This window comes from Eleutherodactylus coqui, chromosome 11 (assembly GCF_035609145.1).
Source record: "Eleutherodactylus coqui strain aEleCoq1 chromosome 11, aEleCoq1.hap1, whole genome shotgun sequence".
Classification (NCBI taxonomy): domain Eukaryota; kingdom Metazoa; phylum Chordata; class Amphibia; order Anura; family Eleutherodactylidae; genus Eleutherodactylus; species Eleutherodactylus coqui.
The window spans coordinates 57959936-57981723 of NC_089847.1; the positions used below are offsets into that span (position 1 = coordinate 57959936).

General features: G+C 42.2%; 10 non-coding genes across 10 annotated transcripts; 6 read left to right on the top strand and 4 right to left on the bottom strand.

The window, feature by feature from the left end:
* Positions 1–1498: 1498 nt before the first annotated feature.
* Positions 1499–1572, bottom strand: TRNAN-AUU (transfer RNA asparagine (anticodon AUU)). The gene has a single exon. It is a non-coding gene; the product is annotated as a tRNA-Asn (tRNA).
* Positions 1573–4414: 2842 nt separating this feature from the next.
* TRNAS-GCU (transfer RNA serine (anticodon GCU)) lies at positions 4415–4496 on the top strand. The gene has a single exon. It is a non-coding gene; the product is annotated as a tRNA-Ser (tRNA).
* A 5950-nt stretch (positions 4497–10446) lies between these two features.
* TRNAN-AUU (transfer RNA asparagine (anticodon AUU)) lies at positions 10447–10520 on the bottom strand. The gene has a single exon. It is a non-coding gene; the product is annotated as a tRNA-Asn (tRNA).
* Positions 10521–11563: 1043 nt separating this feature from the next.
* On the bottom strand, positions 11564–11637 carry TRNAN-AUU (transfer RNA asparagine (anticodon AUU)). The gene has a single exon. It is a non-coding gene; the product is annotated as a tRNA-Asn (tRNA).
* A 605-nt stretch (positions 11638–12242) lies between these two features.
* TRNAS-GCU (transfer RNA serine (anticodon GCU)) lies at positions 12243–12324 on the top strand. Its single transcript has one exon. It is a non-coding gene; the product is annotated as a tRNA-Ser (tRNA).
* Positions 12325–13362: 1038 nt separating this feature from the next.
* Positions 13363–13444, top strand: TRNAS-ACU (transfer RNA serine (anticodon ACU)). Its single transcript has one exon. It is a non-coding gene; the product is annotated as a tRNA-Ser (tRNA).
* A 1039-nt stretch (positions 13445–14483) lies between these two features.
* On the top strand, positions 14484–14565 carry TRNAS-ACU (transfer RNA serine (anticodon ACU)). The gene has a single exon. It is a non-coding gene; the product is annotated as a tRNA-Ser (tRNA).
* A 2160-nt stretch (positions 14566–16725) lies between these two features.
* Positions 16726–16807, top strand: TRNAS-GCU (transfer RNA serine (anticodon GCU)). The gene has a single exon. It is a non-coding gene; the product is annotated as a tRNA-Ser (tRNA).
* Positions 16808–20521: 3714 nt separating this feature from the next.
* TRNAN-AUU (transfer RNA asparagine (anticodon AUU)) lies at positions 20522–20595 on the bottom strand. The gene has a single exon. It is a non-coding gene; the product is annotated as a tRNA-Asn (tRNA).
* A 605-nt stretch (positions 20596–21200) lies between these two features.
* TRNAS-GCU (transfer RNA serine (anticodon GCU)) lies at positions 21201–21282 on the top strand. Its single transcript has one exon. It is a non-coding gene; the product is annotated as a tRNA-Ser (tRNA).
* Positions 21283–21788: the final 506 nt, after the last annotated feature.

Here is a 21788-nt window from a genome sequence, read left to right on the forward strand (position 1 = left end):
GGGTTCGAATCCCATCCTCGTCGTATGATTCCTTTTTGGAAAATTCTCTATGCTCAGCGCAAGCAATGCCCCGAGGAAGAAAATTTACCATCACCGTTCAAGAAGGATGCTATTGAAGTCTCTAAACATATTTACAGGCATTATGTAGCGTATCAGTCAGGCAATAGTGAATCGGCACCTCTAATTTATCGTGCCTTATGCCATCCTACATTTTGCAAAACGTTGCAACCATCTACTTGTTAAAACTAAACCAGAGCTGACTCTTTGCCACTCGGGTGGAGTATTCTAGGGATGTGGGACGAGCATCTTTAATGTCATTGGCTAGTGAACATCTCCCTTTTGGAAAAAAAAACTGCTTATTGAGCAGAATAAGAGAACAAGGCACTGCTGAGAGTTGAACTCAGGATCTCCTGTTTACTAGACAGGCGCTTTAACCAACTAAGCCACAGCGCCCATGAGCAAAACTGTGGAAAACCAGAAAGATGGCAAGGATGATCCAGGAGAAGAATTTTTAAATGTAGGATGATTTTGAGGAGTGGTTCTAAGTTTTGCTATTTGTCACAGAGATGGCAAATTAAGTGTGAACAGATCCTATGCAGCATGTAGTTTCAGGTGGCTACCACTATAGAACAGCAAGGAAGTCGAGTCCCATCACATACTTGGCAGCAGCATGCAGTTCTCTGTCATTTTGCATCGTGACAATTCTAAATGAAATCGGTTTGGGACGATCCTTTTTGGAAAAGACATGGATAATTTGTCCATAGGTATGTAATCCATGCATTTGCCTTGCATAAATTGTGGCCTGTTTTACTTTAAAAGTTAGATAGAAGGCAGAATTGACAGATTTAGGGAATTCTAGGGAAATGCCAACATAAATGAGAAGCAGAGAGGACTGAATGTTTAGTATGTATGCCATTAGCATGGCTCATCACATTGGATGTAAAACAAGACCTGCTGTGCCAATGTCTGATGTACGGCGCTGTTGCATGTGGAAAGAAAATGAAGCCTAAGAATCATCACGACTGTTTTCCAAATGTGGGTTCGGTAAAGGTACTTTTGTTGAAGGGGTGGCCGAGTGGTTAAGGCGATGGACTGCTAATCCATTGTGCTCTGCATGCAAGCGTTCGAATCCCATCCTCGTCGTATGATTCCTTTTTGGAAAATTCTCTATGCTCAGCGCAAGCAATGCCCGAGGAAGAAAATTTACCATCACCGTTCAAGAAGGATGCTATTGAAGTCTCTAAACATATTTACAGGCATTATGTAGCGTATCAGTCAGGCAATAGTGAATCGGCACCTCTAATTTATCGTGCCTTATGCCATCCTACATTTTGCAAAACGTTGCAACCATCTACTTGTTAAAACTAAACCAGAGCTGACTCTTTGCCACTCGGGTGGAGTATTCTAGGGATGTGGGACGAGCATCTTTAATGTCATTGGTAGTGAACATCTCCCTTTTGGAAAAAAAAAGCAGATTATTGAGCAGAATAAGAGAACAAGGCACTACTGAGAGTTGAACTCAGGATCTCCTGTATAATAGACAGGTGCTTTAACCAACTAAGCCACAGCGCCCATGAGCAAAACTGAGGAAAACCAGAAAGATGGCAAGGATGATCCAGGAGAATTTTTAAATGTAGGATGATTTTGAGGAGTGGTTCTAAGTTTTGCTATTTGTCACAGAGATGGCAAATTAAGTGTGAACAGATCCTATGCAGCATGTAGTTTCAGGTGGCTACCACTATAGAACAGCAAGGAAGTCGAGTCCCATCACATACTTGGCAGCAGCATGCAGTTCTCTGTCATTTTGCATCGTGACAATTCTAAATGAAATCGGTTTGGGACGATCCTTTTTGGAAAAGACATGGATAATTTGTCCATAGGTATGTAATCCATGCATTTGCCTTGCATAAATTGTGGCCTGTTTTACTTTAAAAGTTAGATAGAAGGCAGAATTGACAGATTTAGGGAATTCTAGGGAAATGCCAACATAAATGAGAAGCAGAGAGGACTGAATGTTTAGTATGTATGCCATTAGCATAGCTCATCACGTTGGATGTAAAACAAGACCTGCTGAGCCAATGTCTGATGTACGGCGCTGTTGCATGTGGAAAGAAAATAAAGCCTAAGAATCATCACGACTGTTTTCCAAATGTGGGTTCGGTAAAGGCACTTTTGTTGACGGGGTGGCCGAGTGGTTAAGGCGATGGACTGCTAATCCATTGTGCTCTGCATGCAAGGGTTCGAATCCCATCCTCGTCGTATGATTCCTTTTTGGAAAATTCTCTATGCTCAGCGCAAGCAATGCCCGAGGAAGAAAATTTACCATCACCGTTCAAGAAGGATGCTATTGAAGTCTCTAAACATATTTACAGGCATTATGTAGCATATCAGTCAGGCAATAGTGAATCGGCACCTCTAATTTATCGTGCCTTATGCCATCCTACATTTTGCAAAACGTTGCAACCATCTACTTGTTAAACCTAAACCAGAGCTGACTCTTTGCCACTCGGGTGGAGTATTCTAGGGATGTGGGACGAGCATCTTTAATGTCATTGGCTAGTGAACATCTCCCTTTTGGAAATAAAGCTGATTATTGAGCAGAATAAGAGAACAAGGCACTGCTGAGAGTTGAACTCAGGATCTCCTGTTTACTAGACAGGCGCTTTAACCAACTAAGCCACAGCACCCATGAGCAAAACTGTGGAAAACCAGAAAGATGGCAAGGATGATCCAGGAGAAGAATTTTTAAATGTAGGATGATTTTGAGGAGTGGTTCTAAGTTTTGCTATTTGTCACAGAGATGGCAAATTAAGTGTGAACAGATCCTATGCAGCATGTAGTTTCAGGTGGCTACCACTATAGAACAGCAAGGAAGTCGAGTCCCATCACATACTTGGCAGCAGCATGCAGTTCTCTGTCATTTTGCATCGTGACAATTCTAAATGAAATCGGCTTGGGACGATCCTTTTTGGAAAAGACATGGATAACTTGTCCATAGGTATGTAATCCATGCATTTGCCTTGCATGAATTGTGGCCTGTTTTACTTTAAAAGTTAGATAGAAGGCAGAATTGACAGATTTAGGGAATGCTAGGGAAATGCCAACATAAATGAGAAGCAGAGAGGACTGAATGTTTAGTATGTATGCCATTAGCATGGGTCATCACGTTGGATGTAAAACAAGACCTGCTGAGCCAATGTCTGATGTACGGCGCTGTTGCATGTGGAAAGAAAATGAAGCCTAAGAATCATCACGACTGTTTTCCAAATGTGGGTTCGGTAAAGGCACTTTTGTTGACGGGGTGGCCGAGTGGTTAAGGCGATGGACTGCTAATCCATTGTGCTCTGCATGCATGCGTTCGAATCCCATCCTCGTCGTATGATTCCTTTTTGGAAAATTCTCTATGCTCAGCGCAAGCAATGCCCCGAGGAAGAAAATTTACCATCACCGTTCAAGAAGGATGCTATTGAAGTCTCTAAACATATTTACAGGCATTATGTAGCGTATCAGTCAGGCAATAGTGAATCGGCACCTCTAATTTATCGTGCCTTATGCCATCCTACATTTTGCAAAACGTTGCAACCATCTACTTGTTAAACCTAAACCAGAGCTGACTCTTTGCCACTCGGGTGGAGTATTCTAGGGATGTGGGACGAGCATCTTTAATGTCATTGGCTAGTGAACATCTCCCTTTTGGAAATAAAGCTGATTATTGAGCAGAATAAGAGAACAAGGCACTGCTGAGAGTTGAACTCAGGATCTCCTGTTTACTAGACAGGCGCTTTAACCAACTAAGCCACAGCGCCCATGAGCAAAACTGTGGAAAACCATAAAGATGGCAAGGATGATCCAGGAGAAGAATTTTTAAATGTAGGATGATTTTGAGGAGTGGTTCTAAGTTTTGCTATTTGTCACAGAGATGGCAAATTAAGTGTGAACAGATCCTATGCAGCATGTAGTTTCAGGTGGCTACCACTATAGAACAGCAAGGAAGTCGAGTCCCATCACATACTTGGCAGCAGCATGCAGTTCTCTGTCATTTTGCATCGTGACAATTCTAAATGAAATCGGCTTGGGACGATCCTTTTTGGAAAAGACATGGATAACTTGTCCATAGGTATGTAATCCATGCATTTGCCTTGCATGAATTGTGGCCTGTTTTACTTTAAAAGTTAGATAGAAGGCAGAATTGACAGATTTAGGGAATGCTAGGGAAATGCCAACATAAATGAGAAGCAGAGAGGACTGAATGTTTAGTATGTATGCCATTAGCATGGGTCATCACGTTGGATGTAAAACAAGACCTGCTGAGCCAATGTCTGATGTACGGCGCTGTTGCATGTGGAAAGAAAATGAAGCCTAAGAATCATCACGACTGTTTTCCAAATGTGGGTTCAGTAAAGGTACTTTTGTTGACGGGGTGGCCGAGTGGTTAAGGCGATGGACTGCTAATCCATTGTGCTCTGCACGCATGGGTTCGAATCCCATCCTCGTCGTATGATTCCTTTTTGGAAAATTCTCTATGCTCAGCGCAAGCAATGCCCCGAGGAAGAAAATTTACCATCGCCGTTCAAGAAGGATGCTATTGAAGTCTCTAAACATATTTACAGGCATTATGTAGCGTATCAGTCAGGCAATAGTGAATCGGCACCTCTAATTTATCGTGCCTTATGCCATCCTACATTTTGCAAAACGTTGCAACCATCTACTTGTTAAACCTAAACCAGAGCTGACTCTTTGCCACTCGGGTGGAGTATTCTAGGGATGTGGGACGAGCATCTTTAATGTCATTGGCTAGTGAACATCTCCCTTTTGGAAAAAAAAGCTGATTATTGAGCAGAATAAGAGAACAAGGCACTGCTGAGAGTTGAACTCAGGATCTACTGTTTACTAGACAGGCGCTTTAACCAACTAAGCCACAGCGCCCATGAGCAAAACTGTGGAAAACCAGAAAGATGGCAAGGATGATCCAGGAGAAGAATTTTTAAATGTAGGATGATTTTGAGGAGTGGTTCTAAGTTTTGCTATTTGTCACAGAGATGGCAAATTAAATGTGAACAGATCCTATGCAGCATGTAGTTTCAGGTGGCTACCACTATAGAACAGCAAGGAAGTCGAGTCCCATCACATACTTGGCAGCAGCATGCAGTTCTCTGTCATTTTGCATCGTGACAATTCTAAATGAAATCGGCTTGGGACGATCCTTTTTGGAAAAGACATGGATAACTTGTCCATAGGTATGTAATCCATGCATTTGCCTTGCATGAATTGTGGCCTGTTTTACTTTAAAAGTTAGATAGAAGGCAGAATTGACAGATTTAGGGAATGCTAGGGAAATGCCAACATAAATGAGAAGCAGAGAGGACTGAATGTTTAGTATGTATGCCATTAGCATGGGTCATCACGTTGGATGTAAAACAAGACCTGCTGAGCCAATGTCTGATGTACGGCGCTGTTGCATGTGGAAAGAAAATGAAGCCTAAGAATCATCACGACTGTTTTCCAAATGTGGGTTCGGTAAAGGCACTTTTGTTGACGGGGTGGCTGAGTGGTTAAGGCGATGGACTGCTAATCCATTGAGCTCTGCATGCATGGGTTTGAATCCCATCCTCGTCGTATGATTCCTTTTTGGAAAATTCTCTCTTCTCAGCGCAAGCAATGCCCCGAGGAAGAAAATTTACCATCACTGTTCAAGAAGGATGCTATTGAAGTCTCTAAACATATTTACAGGCATTATGTAGCGTATCAGTCAGGCAATAGTGAATCGGCACCTCTAATTTATTGTGCCTTATGCCATCCTACATTTTGCAAAACGTTGCAACCATCTACTTGTTAAACCTAAACCAGAGCTGACTCTTTGCCACTCGGGTGGAGTATTCTAGGGATGTGGGACGAGCATCTTAAATGTCATTGGCTAGTGAACATCTCCCTTTTGGAAAAAAAAGCTGATTATTGAGCAGAATAAGAGAACAAGGCACTGCTGAGAGTTGAACTCAGGATCTCCTGTTTACTAGACAGGCACTTTAACCAACTAAGCCACAGCGCCCATGAGCAAAACTGTGGAAAACCAGAAAGATGGCAAGGATGATCCAGGAGAAGAATTTTTAAATGTAGGATGATTTTGAGGAGTGGTTCTAAGTTTTGCTATTTGTCACAGAGATGGCAAATTAAGTGTGAACAGATCCTATGCAGCATGTAGTTTCAGGTGCTACCACTATAGAACAGCAAGGAAGTCGAGTCCCATCACATACTTGGCAGCAGCATGCAGTTCTCTGTCATTGTGCATCGTGACAATTCTAAATGAAATCGGCTTGGGACGATCCTTTTTGGAAAAGACATGGATAACTTGTCCATAGGTATGTAATCCATGCATTTGCCTTGCATGAATTGTGGCCTGTTTTACTTTAAAAGTTAGATAGAAGGCAGAATTGACAGATTTAGGGAATGCTAGGGAAATGCCAACATAAATGAGAAGCAGAGAGGACTGAATGTTTAGTATTTATGCCATTAGCATGGGTCATCACGTTGGATGTAAAACAAGACCTGCTGAGCCAATGTCTGATGTACGGCGCTGTTGCATGTGGAAAGAAAATGAAGCCTAAGAATCATCACGACTGTTTTCCAAATGTGGGTTCGGTAAAGGTACTTTTGTTGATGGGGTGGCCGAGTGGTTAAGGCGATGGACTGCTAATCTATTGTGCTCTGCACGCATGGGTTCGAATCCCATCCTCGTCGTATGATTCCTTTTTGGAAAATTCTCTATGCTCAGCGCAAGCAATGCCCCGAGGAAGAAAATTTACCATCACCGTTCAAGAAGGATGCTATTGAAGTCTCTAAACATATTTACAGGCATTATGTAGCGTATCAGTCAGGCAATAGTGAATCGGCACCTCTAATTTATCGTGCCTTATGACATCCTACATTTTGCAAAACGTTGCAACCATCTACTTGTTAAAACTAAACCAGAGCTGACTCTTTGCCACTCGGGTGGAGTATTCTAGGGATGTGGGACGAGCATCTTTAATGTCATTGGCTAATGAACATCTCCCTTTTGGAAAAAACAGCTGATTATTGAGCAGAATAAGAGAGCAAGGAACTGCTGAGAGTTGAACTCAGGATCTCCTGTATACTAGACAGGTGCTTTAACCAACTAAGCCACAGCTCCCATGAGCAAAACTGTGGAAAACCAGAAAGATGGCAAGGATGGTCCAGGAGAAGAATTTTTAAATGTAGGATGATTTTGAGGAGTGGTTCTAAGTTTTGCTATTTGTCACAGAGATGGCAAATTAAGTGTGAACAGATCCTATGCAGCATGTAGTTTCAGGTGGCTACCACTATAGAACAGCAAGGAAGTCGAGTCCCATCACATACTTGGCAGCAGCATGCAGTTCTCTGTCATTTTGCATCGTGACAATTCTAAATGAAATCGGCTTGGGACGATCCTTTTTGGAAAAGACATGGATAACTTGTCCATAGGTATGTAATCCATGCATTTGCCTTGCATGAATTGTGGCCTATTTTACTTTAAAAGTTAGATAGAAGGCAGAATTGACAGATTTAGGGAATGCTAGGGAAATGCCAACATAAATGAGAAGCAGAGAGGACTGAATGTTTAGTATGTATGCCATTAGCATGGGTCATCACGTTGGATGTAAAACAAGACCTGCTGAGCCAATGTCTGATGTACGGCGCTGTTGCATGTGGAAAGAAAATGAAGCCTAAGAATCATCACGACTGTTTTCCAAATGTGGGTTCGGTAAAGGTACTTTTGTTGATGGGGTGGCCGAGTGGTTAAGGCGATGGACTGCTAATCCATTGTGCTCTGCATGCAAGGGTTCGAATCCCATCCTCGTCGTATGATTCCTTTTTGGAAAATTCTCTATGCTCAGCGCAAGCAATGCCCCGAGGAAGAAAATTTACCATCACCGTTCAAGAAGGATGCTATTGAAGTCTCTAAACATATTTACAGGCATTATGTAGCGTATCAGTCAGGCAATAGTGAATCGGCACCTCTAATTTATCGTGCCTTATGCCATCCTACATTTTGCAAAACGTTGCAACCATCTACTTGTTAAAACTAAACCAGAGCTGACTCTTTGCCACTCGGGTGGAGTATTCTAGGGATGTGGGACGAGCATCTTTAATGTCATTGGCTAGTGAACATCTCCCTTTTGGAAAAAAAAACTGCTTATTGAGCAGAATAAGAGAACAAGGCACTGCTGAGAGTTGAACTCAGGATCTCCTGTTTACTAGACAGGCGCTTTAACCAACTAAGCCACAGCGCCCATGAGCAAAACTGTGGAAAACCAGAAAGATGGCAAGGATGATCCAGGAGAAGAATTTTTAAATGTAGGATGATTTTGAGGAGTGGTTCTAAGTTTTGCTATTTGTCACAGAGATGGCAAATTAAGTGTGAACAGATCCTATGCAGCATGTAGTTTCAGGTGGCTACCACTATAGAACAGCAAGGAAGTCGAGTCCCATCACATACTTGGCAGCAGCATGCAGTTCTCTGTCATTTTGCATCGTGACAATTCTAAATGAAATCGGTTTGGGACGATCCTTTTTGGAAAAGACATGGATAATTTGTCCATAGGTATGTAATCCATGCATTTGCCTTGCATAAATTGTGGCCTGTTTTACTTTAAAAGTTAGATAGAAGGCAGAATTGACAGATTTAGGGAATTCTAGGGAAATGCCAACATAAATGAGAAGCAGAGAGGACTGAATGTTTAGTATGTATGCCATTAGCATGGCTCATCACATTGGATGTAAAACAAGACCTGCTGTGCCAATGTCTGATGTACGGCGCTGTTGCATGTGGAAAGAAAATGAAGCCTAAGAATCATCACGACTGTTTTCCAAATGTGGGTTCGGTAAAGGTACTTTTGTTGAAGGGGTGGCCGAGTGGTTAAGGCGATGGACTGCTAATCCATTGTGCTCTGCATGCAAGCGTTCGAATCCCATCCTCGTCGTATGATTCCTTTTTGGAAAATTCTCTATGCTCAGCGCAAGCAATGCCCGAGGAAGAAAATTTACCATCACCGTTCAAGAAGGATGCTATTGAAGTCTCTAAACATATTTACAGGCATTATGTAGCGTATCAGTCAGGCAATAGTGAATCGGCACCTCTAATTTATCGTGCCTTATGCCATCCTACATTTTGCAAAACGTTGCAACCATCTACTTGTTAAAACTAAACCAGAGCTGACTCTTTGCCACTCGGGTGGAGTATTCTAGGGATGTGGGACGAGCATCTTTAATGTCATTGGTAGTGAACATCTCCCTTTTGGAAAAAAAAAGCAGATTATTGAGCAGAATAAGAGAACAAGGCACTACTGAGAGTTGAACTCAGGATCTCCTGTTTACTAGACAGGTGCTTTAACCAACTAAGCCACAGCGCCCATGAGCAAAACTGAGGAAAACCAGAAAGATGGCAAGGATGATCCAGGAGAATTTTTAAATGTAGGATGATTTTGAGGAGTGGTTCTAAGTTTTGCTATTTGTCACAGAGATGGCAAATTAAGTGTGAACAGATCCTATGCAGCATGTAGTTTCAGGTGGCTACCACTATAGAACAGCAAGGAAGTCGAGTCCCATCACATACTTGGCAGCAGCATGCAGTTCTCTGTCATTTTGCATCGTGACAATTCTAAATGAAATCGGTTTGGGACGATCCTTTTTGGAAAAGACATGGATAATTTGTCCATAGGTATGTAATCCATGCATTTGCCTTGCATAAATTGTGGCCTGTTTTACTTTAAAAGTTAGATAGAAGGCAGAATTGACAGATTTAGGGAATTCTAGGGAAATGCCAACATAAATGAGAAGCAGAGAGGACTGAATGTTTAGTATGTATGCCATTAGCATAGCTCATCACGTTGGATGTAAAACAAGACCTGCTGAGCCAATGTCTGATGTACGGCGCTGTTGCATGTGGAAAGAAAATAAAGCCTAAGAATCATCACGACTGTTTTCCAAATGTGGGTTCGGTAAAGGCACTTTTGTTGACGGGGTGGCCGAGTGGTTAAGGCGATGGACTGCTAATCCATTGTGCTCTGCATGCAAGGGTTCGAATCCCATCCTCGTCGTATGATTCCTTTTTGGAAAATTCTCTATGCTCAGCGCAAGCAATGCCCGAGGAAGAAAATTTACCATCACCGTTCAAGAAGGATGCTATTGAAGTCTCTAAACATATTTACAGGCATTATGTAGCATATCAGTCAGGCAATAGTGAATCGGCACCTCTAATTTATCGTGCCTTATGCCATCCTACATTTTACAAAACGTTGCAACCATCTACTTGTTAAAACTAAACCAGAGCTGACTCTTTGCCACTCGGGTGGAGTATTCTAGGGATGTGGGACGAGCATCTTTAATGTCATTGGTAGTGAACATCTCCCTTTTGGAAAAAAAAAGCTGATTATTGAGCAGAATAAGAGAACAAGGCACTACTGAGAGTTGAACTCAGGATCTCCTGTATAATAGACAGGTGCTTTAACCAACTAAGCCACAGCGCCCATGAGCAAAACTGAGGAAAACCAGAAAGATGGCAAGGATGATCCAGGAGAATTTTTAAATGTAGGATGATTTTGAGGAGTGGTTCTAAGTTTTGCTATTTGTCACAGAGATGGCAAATTAAGTGTGAACAGATCCTATGCAGCATGTAGTTTCAGGTGGCTACCACTATAGAACAGCAAGGAAGTCGAGTCCCATCACATACTTGGCAGCAGCATGCAGTTCTCTGTCATTTTGCATCGTGACAATTCTAAATGAAATCGGCTTGGGACGATCCTTTTTGGAAAAGACATGGATAATTTGTCCATAGGTATGTAATCCATGCATTTGCCTTCCATGAATTGTGGCCTGTTTTACTTTAAAAGTTAGATAGAAGGCAGAATTGACAGATTTAGGGAATGCTAGGGAAATGCCAACATAAATGAGAAGCAGAGAGGACTGAATGTTTAGTATGTATGCCATTAGCATGGGTCATCACGTTGGATGTAAAACAAGACCTGCTGAGCCAATGTCTGCTGTATGGCGCTGTTGCATGTGGAAAGAAAATGAAGCCTAAGAATCATCACGACTGTTTTCCAAATGTGGGTTCGGTAAAGGTACTTTTGTTGACGGGGTGGCCGAGTGGTTAAGGCGATGGACTGCTAATCCATTGTGCTCTGCATGCATGGGTTCGAATCCCATCCTCGGCGTATGATTCCTTTTTGGAAAATTCTCTATGCTCAGCGCAAGCAATGCCCCGAGGAAGAAAATTTACCATCACCGTTCAAGAAGGATGCTATTGAAGTCTCTAAACATATTTACAGGCATTATGTAGCGTATCAGTCAGGCAATAGTGAATCGGCACCTCTAATTTATCGTGGCTTATGCCATCCTACATTTTGCAAAACGTTGCAACCATCTACTTGTTAAAACTAAACCAGAGCTGACTCTTTGCCACTCGGGTGGAGTATTCTAGGGATGTGGGACGAGCATCTTTAATGTCATTGGTAGTGAACATCTCCCTTTTGGAAAAAAAAAGCTGATTATTGAGCAGAATAAGAGAACAAGGCACTACTGAGAGTTGAACTCAGGATCTCCTGTATAATAGACAGGTGCTTTAACCAACTAAGCCACAGCGCCCATGAGCAAAACTGAGGAAAACCAGAAAGATGGCAAGGATGATCCAGGAGAATTTTTAAATGTAGGATGATTTTGAGGAGTGGTTCTAAGTTTTGCTATTTGTCACAGAGATGGCAAATTAAGTGTGAACAGATCCTATGCAGCATGTAGTTTCAGGTGGCTACCACTATAGAACAGCAAGGAAGTCGAGTCCCATCACATACTTGGCAGCAGCATGCAGTTCTCTGTCATTTTGCATCGTGACAATTCTAAATGAAATCGGCTTGGGACGATCCTTTTTGGAAAAGACATGGATAATTTGTCCATAGGTATGTAATCCATGCATTTGCCTTGCATGAATTGTGGCCTGTTTTACTTTAAAAGTTAGATAGAAGGCAGAATTGACAGATTTAGGGAATGCTAGGGAAATGCCAACATAAATGAGAAGCAGAGAGGACTGAATGTTTAGTATTTATGCCATTAGCATGGGTCATCACGTTGGATGTAAAACAAGACCTGCTGAGCCAATGTCTGATGTATGGCGCTGTTGCATGTGGAAAGAAAATGAAGCCTAAGAATCATCACGACTGTTTTCCAAATGTGGGTTCGGTAAAGGTACTTTTGTTGACGGGGTGGCCGAGTGGTTAAGGCGATGGACTGCTAATCCATTGTGCTCTGCACGCATGGGTTCGAATCCCATCCTCGTCGTATGATTCCTTTTTGGAAAATTCTCTATGCTCAGCGCAAGCAATGCCCCGAGGAAGAAAATTTACCATCACCGTTCAAGAAGGATGCTATTGAAGTCTCTAAACATATTTACAGGCATTATGTAGCGTATCAGTCAGGCAATAGTGAATCGGCACCTCTAATTTATCGTGCCTTATGCCATCCTACATTTTGCAAAACGTTGCAACCATCTACTTGTTAAAACTAAACCAGAGCTGACTCTTTGCCACTCGGGTGGAGTATTCTAGGGATGTGGGACGAGCATCTTTAATGTCATTGGCTAGTGAACATCTCCCTTTTGGAAAAAAAAACTGCTTATTGAGCAGAATAAGAGAAGAAGGCACTGCTGAGAGTTGAACTCAGGATCTCCTGTTTACTAGACAGGCGCTTTAACCAACTAAGCCACAGCGCCCATGAGCAAAACTGTGGAAAACCAGAAAGATGGCAAGGATGATCCAGGAGAAGAATTTTTAAATGTAGGATGATTTTGAGGAGTGGTTCTAAGTTTTGCTATTTGTCACAGAGATGGCAAATTAAGTGTGAACAGATCCTATGCAGCATGTAGTTTCAGGTGGCTACCACTATAGAACAGCAAGGAAGTCGAGTCCCATCACATACTTGGCAGCAGCATGCAGTTCTCTGTCATTTTGCATCGTGACAATTCTAAATGAAATCGGTTTGGGACGATCCTTTTTGGAAAAGACATGGATAATTTTTCCATAGGTATGTAATCCATGCATTTGCCTTGCATAAATTGTGGCCTGTTTTACTTTAAAAGTTAGATAGAAGGCAGAATTGACAGATTTAGGGAATTCTAGGGAAATGCCAACATAAATGAGAAGCAGAGAGGACTGAATGTTTAGTATGTATGCCATTAGCATGGCTCATCACGTTGGATGTAAAACAAGACCTGCTGAGCCAATGTCTGATGTACGGCGCTGTTGCATGTGGAAAGAAAATGAAGCCTAAGAATCATCACGACTGTTTTCCAAATGTGGGTTCGGTAAAGGTACTTTTGTTGACGGGGTGGCTGAGTGGTTAAGGCGATGGACTACTAATCCATTGTGCTCTGCACGCATGGGTTCGAATCCAATCCTCGTCGTATGATTCCTTTTTGGAAAATTCTCTATGCTCAGCGCAAGCAATGCCCCGAGGAAGAAAATTTACCATCACCGTTCAAGAAGGATGCTATTGAAGTCTCTAAACATATTTACAGGCATTATGAAGCGTATCAGTCAGGCAATAGTGAATCGGCACCTCTAATTTATCGTGCCTTATGCCATCCTACATTTTGCAAAACGTTGCAACCATCTACTTGTTAAAACTAAACCAGAGCTGACACTTTGCCACTCGGGTGGAGTATTCTAGGGATGTGGGACGAGCATCTTTAATGTCATTGGCTAATGAACATCTCCCTTTTGGAAAAAAAAAGCTGATTATTGAGCAGAATAAGAGAACAAGGAACTGCTGAGAGTTGAACTCAGGATCTCCTGTATACTAGACAGGCGCTTTAACCAACTAAGCCCCAGCGCCCATGAGCAAAACTGTGGAAAACCAGAAAGATGGCAAGGATGATCCAGGAGAAGAATTTTTAAATGTAGGATGATTTTGAGGAGTGGTTCTAAGTTTTGCTATTTGTCACAGAGATGGCAAATTAAGTGTGCACAGATCCTATGCAGCATGGAGTTTCAGGTGGCTACCACTATAGAACAGCAAGGAAGTCGAGTCCCATCACATACTTGGCAGCAGCATGCAGTTCTCTGTCATTTTGCATCGTGACAATTCTAAATGAAATCGGCTTGGGACGATCCTTTTTGGAAAAGACATGGATAATTTGTCCATAGGTATGTAATCCATGCATTTGCCTTGCATAAATTGTGGCCTGTTTTACTTTAAAAGTTAGATAGAAGGCAGAATTGACAGATTTAGGGAATTCTAGGGAAATGCCAACATAAATGAGAAGCAGAGAGGACTGAATGTTTAGTATGTATGCCATTAGCATGGCTCATCACGTTGGATGTAAAACAAGACCTGCTGAGCCAATGTCTGATGTACGGCGCTGTTGCATGTGGAAAGAAAATGAAGCCTAAGAATCATCACGACTGTTTTCCAAATGTGGGTTCGGTAAAGGTACTTTTGTTGACGGGGTGGCTGAGTGGTTAAGGCGATGGACTACTAATCCATTGTGCTCTGCACGCATGGGTTCGAATCCAATCCTCGTCGTATGATTCCTTTTTGGAAAATTCTCTATGCTCAGCGCAAGCAATGCCCCGAGGAAGAAAATTTACCATCACCGTTCAAGAAGGATGCTATTGAAGTCTCTAAACATATTTACAGGCATTATGTAGCGTATCAGTCAGGCAATAGTGAATCGGCACCTCTAATTTATCGTGCCTTATGCCATCCTACATTTTGCAAAACGTTGCAACCATCTACTTGTTAAAACTAAACCAGAGCTGACACTTTGCCACTCGGGTGGAGTATTCTAGGGATGTGGGACGAGCATCTTTAATGTCATTGGCTAATGAACATCTCCCTTTTGGAAAAAAAAAGCTGATTATTGAGCAGAATAAGAGAACAAGGAACTGCTGAGAGTTGAACTCAGGATCTCCTGTATACTAGACAGGCGCTTTAACCAACTAAGCCCCAGCGCCCATGAGCAAAACTGTGGAAAACCAGAAAGATGGCAAGGATGATCCAGGAGAAGAATTTTTAAATGTAGGATGATTTTGAGGAGTGGTTCTAAGTTTTGCTATTTGTCACAGAGATGGCAAATTAAGTGTGCACAGATCCTATGCAGCATGGAGTTTCAGGTGGCTACCACTATAGAACAGCAAGGAAGTCGAGTCCCATCACATACTTGGCAGCAGCATGCAGTTCTCTGTCATTTTGCATCGTGACAATTCTAAATGAAATCGGCTTGGGACGATCCTTTTTGGAAAAGACATGGATAATTTGTCCATAGGTATGTAATCCATGCATTTGCCTTGCATGAATTGTGGCCTGTTTTACTTTAAAAGTGAGATAGAAGGCAGAATTGACAGATTTAGGGAATGCTAGGGAAATGCCAACATAAATGAGTAGCAGAGAGGACTGAATGTTTAGTATTTATGCCATTAGCATGGGTCATCACGTTGGATGTAAAACAAGACCTGCTGAGCCAATGTTTGATGTACGGCGCTGTTGCATGTGGAAAGAAAATGAAGCCTAAGAATCATCACGACTGTTTTCCAAATGTGGGTTCGTTAAAGGTACTTCTGTTGATGGGGTGGCCGAGTGGTAAAGGCGATGGACTGCTAAACCATTGTGCTCTGCACGCATGGGTTCGAATCCCATCCTCGTCGTATGATTCTTTTTTGGAAAATTCTCTATGCTCAGCGCAAGCAATGCCCCGAGGAAGAAAATTTACCATCACCGTTCAAGAAGGATGCTATTGAAGTCTCTAAACATATTTACAGGCATTATGTAGCGTATCAGTCAGGCAATAGTGAATCGGCACCTCTAATTTATCGTGCCTTATGCCATCCTACATTTTGCAAAACGTTGCAACCATCTACTTGTTAAAACTAAACCAGAGCTGACTCTTTGCCACTCGGGCGGAGTATTCTAGGGATGTGGGACGAGCATCTTTAATGTCATTGGCTAGTGAACATCTCCCTTTTGGAAAAAAAAAGCTGATTATTGAGCAGAATAAGAGAACAAGGCACTGCTGAGAGTTGAACTCAGGATCTCCTGTATACTAGACAGGCGCTTTAACCAACTAAGCCACAGCGCCCATGAGCAAAACTGTGGAAAACCAGAAAGATGGCAAGGATGGTCCAGGAGAAGAATTTTTAAATGTAGGATGATTTTGAGGAGTGGTTCTAAGTTTTGCTATTTGTCACAGAGATGGCAAATTAAGTGTGAACAGATCCTATGCAGCATGGAGTTTCAGGTGGCTACCACTATAGAACAGCAAGGAAGTCGAGTCCCATCACATACTTGGCAGCAGCATGCAGTTCTCTGTCATTTTGCATCGTGACAATTCTAAATGAAATCGGCTTGGGACGATCCTTTTTGGAAAAGACATGGATAATTTGTCCATAGGTATGTAATCCATGCATTTGCCTTGCATGAATTGTGGCCTGTTTTACTTTAAAAGTTAGATAGAAGGCAGAATTGACAGATTTAGGGAATGCTAGGGAAATGCCAACATAAATGAGAAGCAGAGAGGACTGAATGTTTAGTATTTATGCCATTAGCATGGGTCATCACGTTGATTGTAAAACAAGACCTGCTGAGCCAATGTCTGATGTACGGCGCTGTTGCATGTGGAAAGAAAATGAAGCCTAAGAATCATCACGACTGTTTTCCAAATGTGGGTTCGGTAAAGGTACTTTTGTTGACGGGGTGGCCGAGTGGTTAAGGCGATGGACTGCTAATCCATCGTGCTCTGCACGCATGGGTTCGAATCCCATCCTCGTCGTATGATTCCTTTTTGGAAAATTCTCTATGCTCAGCGCAAGCAATGCCCCGAGGAAGAAAATTTACCATCACCGTTCAAGAAGGATGCTATTGAAGTCTCTAAACATATTTACAGGCATTATGTAGCGTATCAGTCAGGCAATAGTGAATCGGCACCTCTAATTTATCGTGCCTTATGCCATCCTACATTTTGCAAAACGTTGCAACCATCTACTTGTTAAAACTAAACCAGAGCTGACTCTTTGCCACTCGGGTGGAGTATTCTAGGGATGTGGGACGAGCATCTTTAATGTCATTGGCTAATGAACATCTCCCTTTTGGAAAAAAGAGCTGATTATTGAGCAGAATAAGAGAACAAGGCACTGCTGAGAGTTGAACTCAGGATCTCCTGTTTACTAGACAGGCACTTTAACCAACTAAGCCACAGTGCCCATGAGCAAAACTGTGGAAAACCAGAAAGATGGCAAGGATGATCCAGGAGAAGAATTTTTAAATGTAGGATGATTTTGAGGAGTGGTTCTAAGTTTTGCTATTTGTCACAGAGATGGCAAATTAAGTGTGAACAGATCCTATGCAGCATGGAGTTTCAGGTGGCTACCACTATAGAACAGCAAGGAAGTCGAGTCCCATCACATACTTGGCAGCAGCATGCAGTTCTCTGTCATTTTGCATCGTGACAATTCTAAATGAAATCGGCTTGGGACGATCCTTTTTGGAAAAGACATGGATAATTTGTCCATAGGTATGTAATCCATGCATTTGCCTTGCATGAATTGTGGCCTGTTTTACTTTAAAAGTTAGATAGAAGGCAGAATTGACAGATTTAGGGAATGCTAGGGAAATGCCAACATAAATGAGAAGCAGAGAGGACTGAATGTTTAGTATTTATGCCATTAGCATGGGTCATCACGTTGGATGTAAAACAAGACCTGCTGAGCCAATGTCTGATGTACGGCGCTGTTGCATGTGGAAAGAAAATGAAGCCTAAGAATCATCACGACTGTTTTCCAAATGTGGGTTCGGTAAAGGTACTTTTGTTGACGGGGTGGCCGAGTGGTTAAGGCGATGGACTGCTAATCCGTTGTGCTCTGCACGCATGGGTTTGAATCCCATCCTCGTTGTATGATTCCTTTTTGGAAAATTCTCTATGCTCAGCGCAAGCAATGCCCCGAGGAAGAAAATTTACCATCACTGTTCAAGAAGGATGCTATTGAAGTCTCTAAACATATTTACAGGCATTATGTAGCGTATCAGTCAGGCAATAGTGAATCGGCACCTCTAATTTATCGTGCCTTATGCCATCCTACATTTTGCAAAACGTTGCAACCATCTACTTGTTAAAACTAAACCAGAGCTGACTCTTTGCCACTCGGGCGGAGTATTCTAGGGATGTGGGACGAGCATCTTTAATGTCATTGGCTAGTGAACATCTCCCTTTTGGAAAAAAAAAGCTGATTATTGAGCAGAATAAGAGAGCAAGGAACTGCTGAGAGTTGAACTCAGGATCTCCTGTATACTAGACAGGTGCTTTAACCAACTAAGCCACAGCGCCCATGAGCAAAACTGTGGAAAACCAGAAAGATGGCAAGGATGGTCCAGGAGAAGAATTTTTAAATGTTGGATGATTTTGAGGAGTGGTTCTAAGTTTTGCTATTTGTCACAGAGATGGCAAATTAAGTGTGAACAGATCCTATGCAGCATGGAGTTTCAGGTGGCTACCACTATAGAACAGCAAGGAAGTCGAGTCCCATCACATACTTGGCAGCAGCATGCAGTTCTCTGTCATTTTGCATCGTGACAATTCTAAATGAAATCGGCTTGGGACGATCCTTTTTGGAAAAGACATGGATAATTTGTCCATAGGTATGTAATCCATGCATTTGCCTTGCATGAATTGTGGCCTGTTTTACTTTAAAAGTTAGATAGAAGGCAGAATTGACAGATTTAGGGAATGCTAGGGAAATGCCAACATAAATGAGAAGCAGAGAGGACTGAATGTTTAGTATTTATGCCATTAGCATGGGTCATCACGTTGATTGTAAAACAAGACCTGCTGAGCCAATGTCTGATGTACGGCACTGCTGCATGTGGAAAGAAAATGAAGCCTAAGAATCATCACGACTGTTTTCCAAATGTGGGTTCGGTAAAGGTACTTTTGTTGACGGGGTGGCCGAGTGGTTAAGGCGATGGACTGCTAATCCATCGTGCTCTGCACGCATGCGTTCGAATCCCATCCTCGTCGTATGATTCCTTTTTGGAAAATTCTCTATGCTCAGCGCAAGCAATGCCCCGAGGAAGAAAATTTACCATCACCGTTCAAGAAGGATGCTATTGAAGTCTCTAAACATATTTACAGGCATTATGTAGCGTATCAGTCAGGCAATAGTGAATCGGCACCTCTAATTTATCGTGCCTTATGCCATCCTACATTTTGCAAAACGTTGCAACCATCTACTTGTTAAAACTAAACCAGAGCTGACTCTTTGCCACTCGGGTGGAGTATTCTAGGGATGTGGGACGAGCATCTTTAATGTCATTGGCTAATGAACATCTCCCTTTTGGAAAAAAGAGCTGATTATTGAGCAGAATAAGAGAACAAGGCACTGCTGAGAGTTGAACTCAGGATCTCCTGTTTACTAGACAGGCACTTTAACCAACTAAGCCACAGTGCCCATGAGCAAAACTGTGGAAAACCAGAAAGATGGCAAGGATGATCCAGGAGAATTTTTAAATGTAGGATGATTTTGAGGAGTGGTTCTAAGTTTTGCTATTTGTCACAGAGATGGCAAATTAAGTGTGAACAGATCCTATGCAGCATGTAGTTTCAGGTGGCTACCACTATAGAACAGCAAGGAAGTCGAGTCCCATCACATACTTGGCAGCAGCATGCAGTTCTCTGTTATTTTGCATCGTGACAATTCTAAATGAAATCGGTTTGGGACGATCCTTTTTGGAAAAGACATGGATAATTTGTCCATAGGTATGTAATCCATGCATTTGCCTTGCATAAATTGTGGCCTGTTTTACTTTAAAAGTTAGATAGAAGGCAGAATTGACAGATTTAGGGAATTCTAGGGAAATGCCAACATAAATGAGAAGCAGAGAGGACTGAATGTTTAGTATGTATGCCATTAGCATGGCTCATCACGTTGGATGTAAAACAAGACCTGCTGAGCCAATGTCTGATGTACGGCGCTGTTGCATGTGGAAAGAAAATGAAGCCTAAGAATCATCACGACTGTTTTCCAAATGTGGGTTCGGTAAAGGTACTTTTGTTGACGGGGTGGCCGAGTGGTTAAGGCGATGGACTGCTAATCCATTGTGCTCTGCATGCAAGGGTTCGAATCCCATCCTCGTCGTATGATTCCTTTTTGGAAAATTCTCTATGCTCAGCGCAAGCAATACCCCGAGGAAGAAAATTTACCATCACCGTTCAAGAAGGATGCTATTGAAGTCTCTAAACATATTTACAGGCATTATGTAGCGTATCAGTCAGGCAATAGTGAATCGGCACCTCTAATTTATCGTGCCTTATGCCATCCTACATTTTGCAAAACGTTGCAACCATCTACTTGTTAAAACTAAACCAGAGCTGACTCTTTGCCACTCGGGTGGAGTATTCTAGGGATGTGGGACGAGCATCTTTAATGTCATTGGTAGTGAACATCTCCCTTTTGGAAAAAAAAAGCTGATTATTGAGCAGAATAAGAGAACAAGGCACTACTGAGAGTTGAACTCAGGATATCCTGTATAATAGACAGGTGCTTTAACCAACTAAGCCACAGCGCCCATGAGCAAAACTGAGGAAAACCAGAAAGATGGCAAGGATGATCCAGGAGAATTTTTAAATGTAGGATGATTTTGAGGAGTGGTTCTAAGTTTTGCTATTTGTCACAGAGATGGCAAATTAAGTGTGAACAGATCCTATGCAGCATGTAGTTTCAGGTGGCTACCACTATAGAACAGCAAGGAAGTCGAGTCCCATCACATACTTGGCAGCAGCATGCAGTTCTCTGTCATTTTGCATCGTGACAATTCTAAATGAAATCGGCTTGGGACGATCCTTTTTGGAAAAGACATGGATAATTTGTCCATAGGTATGTAATCCATGCATTTGCCTTGCATGAATTGTGGCCTGTTTTACTTTAAAAGTTAGATAGAAGGCAGAATTGACAGATTTAGGGAATGCTAGGGAAATGCCAACATAAATGAGAAGCAGAGAGGACTGAATGTTTAGTATTTATGCCATTAGCATGGGTCATCACGTTGGATGTAAAACAAGACCTGCTGAGCCAATGTCTGATGTATGGCGCTGTTGCATGTGGAAAGAAAATGAAGCCTAAGAATCATCACGACTGTTTTCCAAATGTGGGTTCGGTAAAGGTACTTTTGTTGACGGGGTGGCCGAGTGGTTAAGGCGATGGACTGCTAATCCATTGTGCTCTGCACGCATGGGTTCGAATCCCATCCTCGTCGTATGATTCCTTTTTGGAAAATTCTCTATGCTCAGCGCAAGCAATGCCCCGAGGAAGAAAATTTACCATCACCGTTCAAGAAGGATGCTATTGAAGTCTCTAAACATATTTACAGGCATTATGTAGCGTATCAGTCAGGCAATAGTGAATCGGCACCTCTAATTTATCGTGCCTTATGCCATCCTACATTTTGCAAAACGTTGCAACCATCTACTTGTTAAAACTAAACCAGAGCTGACTCTTTGCCACTCGGGTGGAGTATTCTAGGGATGTGGGACGAGCATCTTTAATGTCATTGGCTAGTGAACATCTCCCTTTTGGAAAAAAAAACTGCTTATTGAGCAGAATAAGAGAAGAAGGCACTGCTGAGAGTTGAACTCAGGATCTCCTGTTTACTAGACAGGCGCTTTAACCAACTAAGCCACAGCGCCCATGAGCAAAACTGTGGAAAACCAGAAAGATGGCAAGGATGATCCAGGAGAAGAATTTTTAAATGTAGGATGATTT